Source organism: Tupaia chinensis, unplaced genomic scaffold (genome assembly GCF_000334495.1).
Source record: "Tupaia chinensis unplaced genomic scaffold, TupChi_1.0 Scaffold143584_1, whole genome shotgun sequence".
NCBI lineage: Eukaryota > Metazoa > Chordata > Mammalia > Scandentia > Tupaiidae > Tupaia > Tupaia belangeri.
This window is the reverse complement of record NW_006203430.1, coordinates 1,029,318-1,043,088: the sequence shown is the minus strand read 5'-3', so window position 1 is coordinate 1,043,088 and position 13,771 is coordinate 1,029,318. Positions and strand designations below refer to the sequence as shown.

Genomic DNA, 13,771 nt, shown 5'->3' with positions numbered 1-13,771 from the left:
CTACCTTCAAATACAGTAAGTGGTATTGGAATTTGAGCAGAGCCGGACTATTTATTCCAAAGTACTTGTGATAATGCTCATTTGAAACCCAAAGTACTCAGTTTTTTTCTCTATTACATATGTTACCTACATACTCCACTCGTAGTGATAGAGTTAGTACAGAACTTTTATTATTTTAATTCTGGGAGGGGGAAGCCTCACACAAAACACAAAACAAACAAACAAAACACAGAAACAAAACACACAAACAAGCACATAAAACTGGAATACATACTTTTTAATAATGCATTACATGTTCAAAATTCAGTTTTTTTATTGTATGGAGGATATTTCAATATCTGTGTTCCTAATTTTAACAAAAGTGAGTATAGTGACTCAATTCTTACCAGAATCTGGATGTATATTTTTCTCTAATTAATTTTATCATTCACATTTTTATGGGATACAAAATAAATCTTTTCTCAGTCTTTACATGGCTCACAAAGAAATTCCCTGGGATTCTACGAGAGTATGGAGATTTGTACTGATTACACACTGAAGATGCTACAAAAATTTTAATCATAAAACTAATTAGAAGTATAATGAACAAATCATTATTAACCTCATGTAAAAGACAACTGATAATAAATCTTGCTTTCTTTTGTGACTAAGGTCTAGGGTTCCATAATTATTTATTGGTTTTTCTCATCTTCTTGCATAAACCAAAAACAAATGCAAAATGGAATGTTAGTACTGCATTTTAAGAGGGTATTGTTTCTACGACATGTATAGCTGTGAGTCACAGCCTATGGACCATCCACATTTAATATTAAATATTTATAATAAACTGTTACAGATTTTATTTAGCAAGATATTGAAAACCTCCTCTCATTATTTTATCATATGACAGAAAAAATAATTTAAATTTATTCAAAAGTTACAAACCCAAAGCCCTACTCTATGAAATGAGAGTTAAAGTACACCCATGACATTGAGCTTATCTCAATCCCATTAAATGGTTGTCCTGAGGAGCTCCCTCCTGGATTTTCAGTCCTCACAAAACTGCCTTTGAAACATTTCCCTTTAATTTAATAATCCATCACTTTTTTTTTCCTGCATGTGTGAAATGTCTGTTTTGTTTTTTTTTTTTTAATTTTGCTTGTTTGTTTTGTTTTTTCATAGGGCACACGCACTGACTGAAGAGAGACAGAGAGAAGGAAAATGAGAAAACAAACACGCCTCCCCCCAGGAGGACGATGGCCACACCACAATCCCTTCTTCCCCATAAGCTTCTCAGGATTTGGGCAAGCATGCACATGTGTTCAGTATGAGTTTCAAGCTACTGGGTCTGGGGTTTGAACTGCAGTTGGCCATGGCGGCTAACGCCTTAACAACCATGCCACTCTGGCCCCAAAATGCTCATTATTTACTTTACTAATCTTCATAACTAAAATAGCTTGATAAACTAATATTCTACCTTTGATAAAATACAAAGGTAAACTGAGGCAAAGTATGTGAAAGTAAAAAGGACTTTATTTGAGCGTAATCATAAGGACTGCTGCCAGTTTGCAGCCTAGATGAGCATAACTGAGGTAGCTTCAGACATGCTCACCAAGGCCTTACCGTCATCAGACAAGTTAAAGAGAAACCAGAAGTGGGAGGGGAGTGAGGAAGAGAGGATTACACTAGTTGTTTGGGGATAATTATCAATGACTTCCAGAATCAATAACAAGGGTGGCATCAGTTCAAGTTTGGACAAGTAGTTTCTGGACAGTTCCTCTTACAGAAGTAGCCTTTGCGTCACCTGTGCCAGGTTGCAGTGGCCTTTGTACAATGTTGTGATTCTGGCAGAGTTCTCTAACAAATTTTATCAGGCATGCTAGCATGAGAAAACACTTCCTCCATGGCTTTCCTGCTCTGTTTAGTCAGGGTCCACACACGACTCCATTTTAATTCTGAAAAACTTTCACACTTTCCAAAACTGTTTGATTTATCAATAGTTGGAATAGAAATCTGACTTCTGTAAGCAAGGTCAAAATGAAGTGGCTTCAACAAGATAGGGCTGTATTTCTACCTCATATGACAGTGTAAGTAAAATGGCCCAGAGAGAATATGGTCTCCTTTGGTGTTGAAGTCCAGACTCCTAGCTTCTTATTCTCTCTTCAACACATGATTCTAGCTTATGGCCTACATTGGTGCTTCCCACTTCTAACCCTGCCCAGTGTTGTAGGGAAGAGAGAAAATGGAAAACACCTCTCTTCCCTGTAGACACACAACTCAGAAATTGTCATGAGGGGGCCAGCAGATGGAGCGGAGGTTGTATCACTGAACTCCCACATGGATGACAGCAGGGGGGTTATTTCTCAGTTTTCCTCTCACTGTCTCTGTCTCTTTTTCTCTCTGATGAGCCCACAAGTTCTAAGGCAGAAACATTTTTTTAAAAAGTTGGCATGTATTACTTGGACTCACATTTCATTGGCCTCAATTTAGATGCAAGGCTACAAACAGCTGCAAGGTAGCTAAGAAATGTGGTCTTTAACTAGGTAGCCGTGGGCCCAGCTTAAACCTTCTGAAAAGAAGAAAAAGAATAGAAAAGGGGGAACCTTAGCAGTATCAACCACGAATTCCATTTCCTGTTTTCACTAATAATTACTCATTCAGAGTAGTTTCTCCATGGACAAATGTTCCCATTTTAGGCTCCCCTGTGAATCCAGCACTGGCGATATCCTACATCTGTGTATTGACCTCGCAGTGTATAACTGGTATAATCAGGCCCAAAAGATACAGTCTGGACACAGATTTTAGTAGTTGGATCTCTGATGGGAGCATATGATCTGATCATGCAGAATATCCTAACATAGGCACTGACATTTTTATCTTGGACGTTTTGATATTGCTTCAGGATAAATGTGTGATAACTTTTGCTGGTGGGAATGCAGCCAGGCAAACATCTTTGGGCAAGTTTACTTTGCCAGAGAGTTACGTCATGAGCTCCTTCGGGCCAAAAGAACCAAGAAAGGAATCAAGACCTCACAAAGTGGCCTTGATGGAGCTCATTGGGGGTCACCAAATGGAAATGTATAAACAATTGTTCAGGCACTGACTGCTTCAGAAGCTATCTGCTGCTTGGAGTGTGCTAAGAGCTGGCGAGCAGCTGCCAATTTAATTTTTGGTTGAATGGGAACGTTTGGTGCTTCTGAAAGGTTATGAAGCCCTTTCACGAAGGCTATGAGATCACCTAATTTCCAAAGTGCTTGGGCCTTGCTTAGTAGTAAATCTTAAACAGTTCTCAGAAATGTAGGAATGACAAGCCATGAACCTTTAAATAAAAGTAAATGTAGTTATCACATAAGCTTTTATTTACAGTCTGTAATCACTACAGTATATCAAAATTTCAGTGAAGCTCTCTGGGGTCTTTTTTGGAAACCACAGTGTGGTTGTGACGTTCTGTCTTAGGGATGTGTTAACACACATTGAGGAAAGGAGATGGCTGGAAAGTCTCCAAAGCTCTTTCATGGGACTAACCATAAGGTTAAGAGTCCTCACACAAATAGAGGACTCCAGAATATGCCACATTCACTAAAACTTCTCCAAGCAACAAAGTGACTAGGTTCTAAACCCACTTTCATTTGCACAAAGACAGAGGTTCTTTTTCTTCTGGGGTTGCTAGTAGGAATCACTTAAGAAAGAAACATACATTTAAGAATATTTAGATTAAATCTAATGGATCTTATTAAGTAATTTCAGTTTAGAAATAGCTGGAGGTATGCAATTTGGATCAGAAAAAACTTGTAAGAGCTTTTCAGAAAAAAAAAAATAATAAGATGGTAAAAAACAGATAAAGGTGAAAATGCAGTCTCCAAAAACAGACAGCAGCTCCAGTGAAAAACATCTAACTTGATTTAAAACAATGAAATATAAAGCCCTAATAAACACAGATCGAGCGCTTGTTTTCCTGCATAATGAGCCTGTTTGTCCTTGCCATATGTTTTTTTCTAACAAACCATTAGGGAAATGAGTTACCTAGGCATGAGAACTACATTTTTTTTGAAATATTCATTTAGCTTAATAAATAAAGGTTATAATATAAGTTACAAAAACTTTGGAAAAGAAAAATAGAGCCTGCAGCAGTGATGCAGCAGTGGTTCAATGCTTTGCAATGCTGAGTGCACTTGGGAAGGTCCTGGGTTGGTGTCTCAGGCCTTCCTCTACATCTTGGGCATGTCTGTAATCCAGGCTGGCTGAGGCTGGGAGTGGATCATGATGTGATCAGTTTGTTAGGGGTGCTTCTCTTTCTCTGTCTCTCTCCCCCTCACTCTGTGTCAAAGAAAGAAATAAAATTACTATATAAACAAAAAATAAAACTAATCACCCATAGTATCATTATCATAGAACACATTTAATTTTTGGGAAGGTGGTTTTCTTTTCTTCCTTTCTTTCTTTCTTTCTTTCTTTCTTTCTTTCTTTCTTTCTTTCTTTCTTTCTTTCTTTTGCTAGTGGATACATGGGAAGGATTGAGGGAGGGGGAGAGAGAGAGGGAGAGAGAGAGAGAGAGGATCCCCCCTATGGGTGCACATGTGATTGGCATAATTTCCAGTCTGCTGGGTCTGGGATTTGAACAGCACAGTTAGCCATATGGGATCCAGCTGCCTTAACCACTATGGTACCAGCTGGTCTTTTCGGTTTTCTCCGTATCTTTTAAATTCACACATTTTGTTACATTCATTCATTCACAGAGCAACGAGCAAGATGAACTAAAAATATCCCTGTCTTCAGGGAGGAGCATACAGTATCTGGAGCATATACTGTAGGGAGAAACAGCAAATGAATGAGCCAAGTATGTAGTATGTTCAACGCTAATAGATACAATGGAAGAAATAAGGCAGGGAAAGGAGGATGGGTCAGGTGCGATGCCGTGTAATTTTAATAGGAAACTGGGGTGGGGCTTGCTCCATGGCACAGAGGTAAAGTGCTGCTCATGCTCAGAGTGAGGCTCAGACAGACGTGACTTTTGAGTCAAAGTATAGCTTAAGTAGTGAGGATGCCCGGGGAAGACCATATAGGCCCAGGAAACTGGTGCTACCTAGGTCCTGGGGAAGAGATCGCCAGGCACATCTGAGGAACCTGAGCAATACATCAGCTAACTCTGGGTGCTTTCAAGTAGCCCAGCATTTTAATACAATGGGAGCCTGGTGGTACCCCAGCCTCAGGCTTCTGCAGCCAGGCTGTCTCCGTGACCCCGGGGGGTGCCATCTTTACTTCCATCATTTAATTTATTCTGATCTCTCTAAAGCTCATCATTTTGTCTTTTTATTCCATTTAGGCCACCACAATTTCTGTTACGATTATGCGTCCACATATACTGCTAAATCTCTACTGTTATGCCTCTCTACCATTTACTATTATAAATGGAAAACTTTTTAAATTATATATATATTTAAATTTAGTATAGTTGATAGGTATTCATTTTAGTATATAGCTTTGTATGCTATTACTTCAAATTAAAAAAAAAATCTTTTTAAGATAGATTTTGCTATAAGGTACACGCACTCATCAGAGACAGAGAGACAGAAAGTGAGAAATCATCCCCCGGGGAAATGACCATACTGCAGTCCCTTCTCCTCCATTCTCCTCTTGGGATGTTGGGCATGCACACATACATGTCCAATTTGAGTTTTAAGCTGCTGGGTCCAGGACTTGAACCATGGTCAACTACATGGGAGTCCAGTGGTGTAACCATTATGCCATCTGCTGGTCCCCAACTTCATTATTCTCATAATTTTTCACTTGTTTCTTTTGCATCTTCTGGACTTAAAATTATGCTATCTACAAGGTGCAGTATTTTTTTCTTTTTCTTTTTTATACGTATGTTCTAAGTCTTTTTGTGTGTTATTATTCATGATAGAGTGCATGCACATGGCCATAACAGTGGGAGAGAAGAAAGTGGGGAGTACCCTTCACAGGGTCTGGTCATGTGATCACCTTTTTGCAGTCCTCCAGCCCTTCCAACCTTAGCCATTGCTGTGAGTGCCCAGTGTGTTTCAGGCTGGCTGTCATGTGAGATCTGGCATCTCTTGAGCAGTACATTACCACAGCACCGTGGGAGTTAGCCCTGCATATAAGTTTTTTCATGCCTTCTTGTACTTGTCAAAACCTGCCTAAAAATATTACCTAATCATAATCGTATTAGGCTCTTTTATTTTATTCTAGATTTTCATGGGACTATTTCATTAAGTACCATACTCACTTCTGATTTAAACAACATATTCTTCATCTCTGTGAGAAAGTATAATGGGACCAGCAGTTAGTATAATGGCTATGTCACTGAACTCCCACATAGTCGACCGCGGTTCACGTCCCCGACCCGGTGACTTAAAACTCACGCTGGGCGTGTGTGCGTATGTGCCCAAGATCACAAGAGGAGAATGGAGGAGAAGGGATTGCTGTGTGGCCATCCCCCCCCCGGGGGGGGTTGTGATTTCTCGCTGTCTGTCTCTCTGTCTCTGTCTGTCTGGCAAGCGCATGCGTCCTATAGCAAAAATCTCTCCAAAAAAAAGAAAAAGAAATTATCCTTACATTCCCATTTTCATTCATGATATTGAGAGAGATGCTGATATTAATCAAAATCTCCATTTGGTATCTCTTTATTAATATATTATTATCTTTAAAAGATCAATTAATTGAGCAACATACCAATATTTAAGCATCTTCTAAAATGGAATGATCCTATTGTCTCCTTAAAACTAAAGTATCCTTGGGGAACAGATGGTGATGCAGTGGCAACCCAAGTGGGCCCATAGGGGTAAGGTCCTGGGCTTGTGTCCTAAGGCCTCTCTAAGAATGCTAGGTACTTGCAAGTCCATGTTCAAGGCAGCTGAGATGGGATAGATGGTGGTATGGGGACCCTGAGGGTACCTGTTTAACTCTCTTTCTGTCTGTGTCTCATGAAATAAAGAAATAAACTTTAAATTAAAAAAAAGCTATCCTTGATTGGGTATTTGGTCATGAAGGGAGCTTAAATTAGGGTATTTCTCTCACTGGTGACACACATAAGATGTTTACAATTATAGAAATGTGGTAGTTTTCTTTGGGAACCAGGCATTTTAGCAGCATATTAAATAAATGGGATTTTTTTTTTTTTTACAGGACTCCAAAGTAATCAAATAGCATACATGAAGGACATATCTATGGTGCTGAAGCAAGAGCAGTTTATTCTGAGAGGCCCTGGAGACCCACTTCCCAGGGTCACGTGCTGAGATATCAGAGCCCAGGCATGTGTCCCTGTCACACTGCGGGAACAGAACCTTGGAGGACGGTGAAACAGAACGACAAACTACTGCTGTCCTGCTGTGGAGCTGAGGTACTGGAGATGCTCTGATCAGTTCTGGGTCTTTGATAAAAAAAAAGGTCATTCTTCATTCTTCAGTTTCTGCTGCCTCTGGCACCCGCTGTGGTCGTCGGTCACTGTCCTATGTTGTATAGCGTATGAGCTCTTTTTTTTTTCCTGTTTGTTTTTTGAGGGATTTTTTTACTATAGGGTGTATGCTCTTGCCAGAGAGACACAGAGAGACAGGGAGACAGAAAGCAAAAAATCACCCCCCAGAGAGAATGACCACACCACAATCCTTTCTCCTCCATTATCCTTTCTGAATATTGGGCACACAAGCACACATACCCAGCATGAGTTTTAAGCCACCAGGCCCAAGACTTGAATTACCGTTGACTACGCGGGAGTCCAGCAACATAACCATTTCGCCATCTGCTGGTCTCCCGTGTGAACGTTTAACTCAGGATTGTTTTGCTCTGAATACACAGAAATGCATGTCATCTATACAAGTTGTCATCACCTGCAGGTCCTGCAGGCAGAATTCATACCATCACCGTTTTAAATACCAAATGTATTAATTGACTCATATACCCTCCCAACAACCCACTGGGGTCAATGCTAAGATTATTGCACAACATTAAATCACTTGCTCAACTTCACAAGCATGGGAAATACAAAGGCCAAGAATTGAATTTGACCTTGGTTTTTCTAGCAAACAGTTCATGAGCCAAGCCTCCAGCAATCAATGTACTGTGAGCACCTACAAATATATTTTATGGAAGGATCACAGAGCCAAGGTTAATTCACTGAGACAGTTAAGGTGCTGGCGTGTGTGTGCTTGTGTGTGTGTGTGTGTGTTTTGTAATACAAAAAGTTTGGCTGAAACCAGAGACAAAAGTAACTGCCAAAATTATACAGCAATGACAAGTGAGGTTTCTGAAAAAAAATTTTTGGACATTTGAAAAATATTTAGGTATTAAATTGGACTATTTGACCCCAGGGAAAAATAGTCAGAGGGGTGATCTGAGCATTTTCAAGTACACAAAGAGCTGTAGTGAAGGGCTCCAACTGCAGAAGGCGTGTTAGAAGAAGTAGACATCTTTAAATAGAAGCACTAGGTAAGGTACAAGGTAGTACTTACTGACAGTTAGGGGAAAACCATTGGAAAATCTGCAAAAGGACATGAAAGAAGACATGAGATTTAGGGAAGAGGGCATAAATTCCAGATGGTTAAAGTGTCATCCTGTCAAATATTTAGACAAATGAGTGGTTTTCACAGTGTTCTCTGTGCTGCCCTAGCAGTTAATTTATTTCCTCCTTCTTTCTCTCTCTTCTTTCTTTTTTTCAGTCGATGATTTACCAATTGCCCAGTTACAGTGGTGAAAAGCAAGGATGTGCCTCCAACCTTTATAGAATTTATAGTCTAATGGGGCAGATGGAGAAGAATCAAATGATCTCCTAATCTTAATGCATAGAAAACTGCTTTACCAGATATCCTGATGGCATCTCTCCCACCCATCCCTAAGTAGCCCCTTCCATTCCACTCAGTCAAGCTGGTAGCTCACCCCTGCTCACGGCCTCAGGGGAAGTGGGGCAGGGCAGAAAGCCAGAGGTTGTTCCAAGTCTGGTTGCTTTTGTAAAATAAAACCATAATTCCTCAAGGGATGAAGACTCTCAGGTAGAGGAAGTAGTTAGAGCAGATGGTCCTGAGACTAGAAAGTGAGTTCCTCAGACTTGAGGAGGAGGGGAAAGAGAGAGAGAAATAATGAAAGAGGAGAGGAGAAGATCAGTGGTTCCTGAAGAGAGCCACTAGAGGTGGGAGGACCTCTAAAAGCACATGGAATCCCTAGAGTGGAGGGATCTATGGTCTCACCCCATTTCATGGACCCACTTGAAGATGGTGAGACCACAGGGGGAGAAATAGCTTCAGGCAGAACAGCTCTGCTTTTTGTCTGGTTTGTAGAATGAATTTCAAATGAGGCGAGGGTTTTATGGCTACAGTTTGAAAACTGCTGGAGGAAATAATTTCTCTTTTTTTTTTTTTTTTTTTTGGATAGGTTTCTGCCATAGGGCACGTTCGCTAGCCAGAAAGACAGAGAGAGACAGAGAGACAGAAAGTGAGAAATCACCCCCGGGGGGATGGCCACGCAGCAATCCCTTTTCCTCCATTCTCCTCTCGGGGTCTTGGGCACACACATGCACACGCGCCCGGCATGAGTTTAAGCCACTGGGTCTGGGACTTGAACTGCGGTCGACTACATGGGAGTTCAGCAAGATAGCCATTACGCTAACTGCTGGTCCGAGAAATAATTTCTTACAGGATTTTATTCTGAGAAATGTACACTTCAAGTCAGAGGCTCAGTTAACTACAGGACCTTCATTTTAGGTGCTTGGCTCTCCTCTCCATGAGCTCATGAGCACACAAATACTGCTGTAACCGGGTGCACAGCTCCCTGCCACTGAGGCAGTCTCTTACACCCCAGGCCTTCCTTGATTTCTCTTAGCCTCTCAAGGATAATCCCTCTTTGTTTTGGTTCACTTGATTTGCCTACATTATGTTGATGAATTATTTCAGTTAGAAAAAAATGAACAAAGTATTGGCTTCTGCAGTATTTGTCACAGAGTAATTTACATTGTAAGAACACTGATTTTTCTAAGATAATCATAGTAGAAAAAAATGGTATTGTACTCAATGCTCTTATTGTTTTTATCCAGGTGTCATGTTAGATGTGTTGTAAGGATAATCTCACTTAATCCTTAAGCTATCCAGGGCAGGCATGGTTATTAGCACCCTTCTAGAGAAAGGAAAATAAAGGCACAGATGTTAGGTAATTTACTCAAGTTCACACAACTAATAAAGTGGTAGAGGTGATATTTCAACCCAAACAGTTTGACTCCAGAATTTAACCGTTTTGGTTTTTTTTCTCTAAGATGAGAGAACTTATTAGTTTATTCAGCTACATTTGTTGACTTTTTCACACAAGTATGTCACAATTCTAGGCATAATATAACCATTGATACCTTTCAATTAGGTCCTCTAGTAACTCCTTGCAAAATATATAATTAATAAAAGAGATGCTCATTACACATCATTCCTTAGGATGAAAAGTGTGAAGAATTCAAGTTGTGCATTTGTGTAAGTCTATGTTATATGTACCAATCTATGTACAATGGGCTAAAAGGATACAAAATATGTGTTTTTGTACTTTTTCTATAGCCCCAGGTCCACTATGCTTATTACTTAGTATAATCATTTATAACCAAAAATAAACAGAGTAAGTAATTCTAATGTATGTGTAGAGCTATTGGTTTTTCTGTGATTGTTTTTTTATGTTCCTTTGGCCATCATTGAAACATACCTTTGTTTTGTTTTGTTTGCTATAGGGTGCATGTGCTTGCCAGGGAGAAACAGGTGGTGGGAGGCGGGAGAGGGGAGAGAGTAATGAGAAATCACCCCCCATGGAAGTTGGACACACTAAATCCCTTCTCCTCTATTTTCCTTTCAGAATTTTGAGCACACATGCACATGTGCCCGGTGTAATTTTTAGGCTACTGAGTCTGGGACTCGAACTGTGCAGTAGGCTATGTGGGATCTAGCCACCTTAACATCTACACCCTCTGCTGGCCCACAGAGGGGAGATGGCTTCTGACAGTGTTTTTTCACACCTAATTTGACAATGCCTTCTTTAGCTCCATACTAGCCCCTGAGAGTCACTATCCAACAAGTAGCTTGTTTGATTCACTAAGTGGTTTGATAAGAAAATATTGATTTGTGCCAATACTGTCATTTCCTGTTTTCTGCTTTCTACTTTCACAGTTTACATACCTTCTGGAATATTCATTTTTATTCTAACAGACGCTTGTTCTGGACCCATCCCCACAGGAAACTTGGAAAACTGCAACCATTACCCAAGATTGAAAATACTACAAGCTGCCGATATTTCTTTTCACCGCCAAAGACTTGTTTTCAATTTTTACTGTATCCAAGAGAGAAATTGCTTCCATCAGGCCCATGGGAAAACATGGGTGCATGGAATGATTCTATTATTGTTTGATTTTTTTCCAACTAGCCTACACTGGTAGCTAGAGTGAGAGGATGCTGATGAAGAACACTGATGCAGACACAGAGAAGAGAAAAAGCACACAGAATTTTGCACATGTATCTGTTGGTTTGCTTGCCTGAAATTTCATAAAGTACCCTTAACCTGCTACAGTCACAAAAAGACACTATAATAGAGAATACAATAAAAATAGTAGGAAAAAGTTGTAAATTAGAAAACCCCACACAGTTATATGCCCAAGGACTGATAATCCATCTAAAGAATGGGTATATCACATGCCATGCAGTGATATGTCCAGTCAGGTTAAATCAACCAACATTTCTTTTTCTTTTGACATAAAGTGTGTGCACTTGCCAAAGAGACAGAGATGGACAATGAGAGGCAAAGTGAAAAATCACCCCTGCGGGGATGGCCATACTGCAATTCTTTCTCCTCCATTCTCCTTCTCTCGGGATTTTGGGCATGCAGACACACGCATCGGTGTGATTTTCAAGCCATCGGGACTGGAACTTGAACCACAGTGGACCATGTGGGAGTCCAGTACTTAACTACTACATCACCTGTGGCTCTCAACACCTGATAGTTCTTGAAGCAAAGATGGTGTAGATAGACGAGTCTGTGACTGCTCTTCTCAGAATGCCTTACTGTCTTTTTCAGCTGACTTCCTTTTCATAATGTTTCACTTTCAGAATTGGGCCAGTAGAACTCTTTCGGTGTGTGTGTGTGTGTGCGGGGAATTAAGAGATGCAAAATTGTCATCCAAGGGACCATACAAACTTTTTTTAAGAACAGCTGGAAAGCCATGAGGTGAATAATGCTCTGTCCATTTTCTTCATTTCTATTAGGCTTCATTTCTATTTTTGCATAGAAAAAAAAATCTGTCATGAATTTTCTGACAACCCAATAGAATACATAGTAAACAGGTACAGCTTCACTGTGGAGGTGTGGTAGGAACAGACAACTGTAGGTGATGGAGAGCCCTGGCACTCAGCCATGTCATGCTAGCAACAGGTCAGGACACCCAGGGCATCACATTCCCCTGATGACGGTGAAGCCCAGCGCTCTCCAGATTTGTGGTGTACCAGAGCCCAACAGCGTCTACCGAGGCACTAAGGGCAGCTCCTCACCCTACTCCCTGTTCTCTGAGGCAGGGCTCACCTTTATTCTTTATAACTTACCCAGTCTGTGGTATTCTGTTACAGCAATGGAACATGGACGAAGGCCATTTTCATGTCTAGAAAAAACAAGTCATTTATAATGTTCCTGCTTAAATATCATTGAAGGATATATTTGAGAAAAAAAGGTATATGGTTAATGATTAGTTACTAAATGTGCACATTAAGTTAAATATTTTCACAACAGAAAAATAGCATTCCAATTCTGTTATAGTATATTGATTAAAATGTTGTACAATAGCAAGCAAAAACAATTAGCAAGTAATGCTTACTTTTTTCCTTTACTAACATTTAATTCATCAGAAACGCTTCCAATTTGGGCGGGCTCTGTGGTTAAGAGAGTCTCAGAGCCAGAGCTTGGTGGTCCCAAGTTCTAATACTGGCCCAACAACTTGAAAAAACATGTCAGGTGCATGAATGTACAGGTCTAAAATTCTGAAAGGAATGAGAAATGGAGAAGGGATTGTGATGTGACCACACCTCATTAGGGAGTGCTTTCTCCCTCTCTCTCTGTCTCTCCATCTCTCTCTCTGGCAAGTGTACACAGCCTCTGCCAATACAAAAATGAAAAACAGCACCAAAAATGCTTGTAATTTTCTAGTGTTTCTCTTTACAAGTTAGTACTGTTCACACTAAATTAACTTCAGAGTAAAAGAGCCTTTATTTTATTTTACTTATTTATTTTTAAGAGAGCTTTTTGCTACAGGGTGCTTATGCTAACTGGAAAGACAGAGAGCCAGAAAGTGAAATATCACCCTCCAGGGGGATGGCCATGCCACAATCCCTTCTCCTCCATTTTCCTCTTGGGATTTTGGGCACACACACACATACATGCCCAGTGTGAGTTTTAAGTCACTGGGTCTGGGCCTCGAACTATGGTGGGCTACAGCTGTGGAGCGCAACAACGTAGCCATTATACCACCCCATGAAAGGGACTTTGAATGTTTCAGTTTTAAATTTCTAATTTTAAAGAGAAATTGAGGGTTCAACGTCATTCAGAAATCAAAGTCTTTGTCTTTCCAGGCGAATTCTCTTATCACTATATTCTGCTGTCTCTTATGCCAGATTGGAATTCTATACAGGAGGGAGTGTTTCTTAAGGTATGTGTGAGTATACTGCTAAAATAATAGTGAGAGACAAAAAAAGAAAGAAAGAAATACAAAGAAAGGAACTTGAAATAGAAACAGAATCCAACTTAGTAACATCCTTTGCAGTCACATGTTGTTCCA

At 40.1% G+C, this 13,771-nt stretch overlaps 1 pseudogene; it reads right to left on the bottom strand.

Annotated features, from left to right (window-relative positions):
• Window positions 1–3,213: 3,213 nt before the first annotated feature.
• LOC102488228 (palmitoyltransferase ZDHHC20-like) lies at window positions 3,214–12,362 on the bottom strand (annotated as a pseudogene).
• Between the last annotated feature and the right edge of the window lie 1,409 nt (window positions 12,363–13,771).